The following is a 3,314-nucleotide window of genomic DNA, read 5'->3' as shown; positions in this document are numbered from 1 at the left end:
TTTTGATTTTTTGTTAGGCTTTTGTGTTTTTAATAGTTTTAAGGCAACGTTGCACAGTACCTACTATATATTTGGGATTGAAAGTAGGTGATGGCTTTGCCCCCAGAAATCAAGTATATTTGAAACTTAACTTACCAACAATTTTTTAAGGTAACCACCTCCGTAGGCTTTCAGTATATATTTGGCCTATAAATTCTACCAGCAGAAAACTTCTAAAGGTACGAAACTGTGTGTGTGTGTGTGTGTGTGTGTGTGTGTGTTATGAGCCAGGTTGAAAGATCACCAACACGTCCAACCTCCTCTTTAGATGCATTATGTTAAAAAAAAAATACTTTCAGATGAAGCTTTTCATGTTCATTCTCTGCCAGAATAAGGGCTTTTTCGGGGTTAATTTTACATCATCAGAAATAACTAACGTCTGTGCTCAAAGATAATTCATCTACCTGTGTTTTTTCTCTCTCAGTTACTAAAATACTGTTGAATATGTAAATTAAAATTTACATATAGATGTTCATAGGTGAGTAAACAACTTCTATGGAGTCTGAAATCCTGAGTTGAAGAGATTACTTAATCATTAATATTTAATATAGTATGATGTCTTTTTATTTCAGACAGCTCCATGTGCAGGCACGCTAGTGTGATGATTTGCTCACTAAACTTAAACTTGTTTTCTAAAACAACAACAAAACAGGCAATGTAATGCCATTTTCAAAGTTCCACGCAACTTTCCTCAACACCTCTGTCATTAGCTTGATGATACTGCACAAGCCATGCCTGCTAAAATACGCAAAGTGAAAAAAGATGTGAGGTATTAGCATGCCCCCTCAATTTCACAAATAAATATACTATCCTGGAACTTTGTAACACCCAAACTTTGAACCCTATGTTCAGAAGGGATACTGTCATAAACTCTAGCTTAGTTGTGTGATGTCAGCCTGATTGGGAAATCATTTACTCTCCCAGAAATTCAAGTTTGTATCTTATTTTGGGTTCTTCCATCTTCCCATTGCAAAACAGACAAACAGACAGACATTAATAGAAGTTGTATACAAAGGAACAAGGAAAAAAACTTCTATTGTTTTGTATCATTTTTAGGTAGAATTTTTATAAATCCATTTACTAGTTTAATTAACGTTCTGCTGTTTAAACACAGAAGTAACACTTCCGATGCAAGCTAACTGTTGAAGGAGAAATTCTGTGCCACTTGGAATAGAAAGAGCTTCCCTCCCATTTTTGTTGTCCAATTTCACCTGGAGTCTTTTTGCAAATTTTAAATATTTGTCTATTTTTAATATAAATGCTTGTATGTAAAATTTGACAAGTTCTTCATTTATAAATTAACTCTCACATCAGCTGAAAAAAATTTTTGGCAAAGTTTTTCTTCCTTTCTTCTCAGTAGAGTAAATGCTGAAGGGTTTACTTGGTAGTTGGCTCATGGTTAGAAAGTGTTTAATGAAATTATTATTAAGCTATTTCATCGCAGTTTAGATCCCAGAACCCTCTATCCTTGGTTTTAATGAATAAAATCATCTCAGGTTTGATTTCTTTAACAACTTCACACCCTATTACCTTAACCTTAACCCTCTTAAATATTTGGAGGTGAATAATAATTGTAATAATATTTGTTTGCATCTCCTTGCTTCCCCCCACCCTCCATAAGCTAAGACAGAGAGGTGGTAAGAGTTGTCCAATTTTTATAATGCTTTTTTTTTTATACCACCTCGGAAGGCACTTGCTCCTATCTCGGGTTTACTATTTAGTATAAAGAGTTCCGATTTGGGTATATTTAAGAAAGACTCAGCTGTCAAAAGCAAAGAAACTGGGAATGGTGTTTTGACAACCATATAGTGTTAAAGGAAATACTGTAGTCTGAATAAAATTGCTTATGTTCTCCAAAACAAGAGTAATATAAAAACACTTTTTTATTTATATGGAAAAGCAAAAGCAGAAATAAATTCCAAAGGTTTCCCTTTCTTTAAGAAATTCTGAGAGAACTGCAGTCGCCATCTGTTAAGGGTTGGGAATTGAGCAAGAAGCCACGTTTTGAAGGAAAATGAGAGAAGAGATCAGGGAAGTTTGTGTCTTCCGCCCACCCCCCTTCTCCCCCCACGCCAGGTCAGCGCCCCGCACTCGGCCCAGCTCACCCTGGTTAGATTTGCAGAGAAGCGTCCATCAGGATCCTCCTGGCCTCCTCGCCCCCTCCCACCCCTATGGGCCCGTTAACCCGGAGCAGATTTGGGAAGGGAAATGTGGCTAATATCTCTAGCAGCTGTCAGAGGAGGGACCTTCCTTCAAAGGGACTGGACAGGGATCCTCCACAAGTTCCCCATTAGTCTTGCAGGCCAGCAATTTGATAAGGAGCCTGGACCTCCGCTGCAAGTTGCCACTGTGTGAGAAGGGCCGGTGTCTGGGTGTCTGGATGTGCCGGCTTCGCAGCCACAGTCCCTCGCCCGCCGCCCACCGAGCCGGGTCGGTGCAGACGTGCGTGCGGGGGCTTGGGCAGGGGCAGCGGGAGTGCAGACCCTCCCCCTCCGCGCCGGCTGCCCCGGCCCTCACCTGGCCTTCCGTTTGCGCGCGCGCGCGCGCGCGCGTGTGTGTGTGTGTGTGTGTGTGTGTGTTGGACAGAGATAGGCAGACGTGCTTCAAATCGACGGGGGCGAGGAGGGCCACCTAACAGTCGCCGTGATCAGCTAAGGGCGTCGTGCGCTGTCGCTGGAGTTCCCTCCGTCGGGGCCGGGCTGGGAGGAAGCTTCGGCGCAGGGGCAACGAGGGCCTGATGGGGGAGGCCGGTCAGATTGTGATGAGAATGGAGACCGTCGGGGCAGTGTTTGAAGGGAGGTTTTAATATTAATAGTTTCGGTGTAGAGACAGAAGGGAGATTGCGTCTAAGGCTCCTCGGGGCAGACTCTGGGTGACAGCGATGATGGATGATCCGGCAGAGCCCAACAGCTCCTCCCCTCCAGCCCCCGCAGTGTCGAAGCTACTTTAGTTGAAGCTTTAGAAATAAAATAAATAAACAGCTTTCCCCCCTCTACTCTTCATACACCTCCAGCCCAACCCCCCGCGCTCCGACATCGATTTACGGATCATTATGAATCAATTACGGCTCTCGATACTTTCCCATTGGCTTAAATAAAACAGTCAAAAGATGGAAACGTGGGGTTCGGTGGAGATTTCCCCCCCCCCGACAGGACCAATCGCAAAATCCATTATCTCATAATCAGAGGCACTGGGTTAGGAGGTGAAGAGAAAGGAGGGGGTCACCCAGTAAATAACTGGGGGGAACGCAGTGAGGGGGTCGCCCAGCTGCTGTC

The sequence above is a fragment of the Grampus griseus genome (genome assembly GCF_964374135.1).
Source record: "Grampus griseus genome assembly, chromosome: 2".
Lineage (NCBI taxonomy): Eukaryota > Metazoa > Chordata > Mammalia > Artiodactyla > Delphinidae > Grampus > Grampus griseus.
This window is presented reverse-complemented; position numbering follows the sequence as displayed.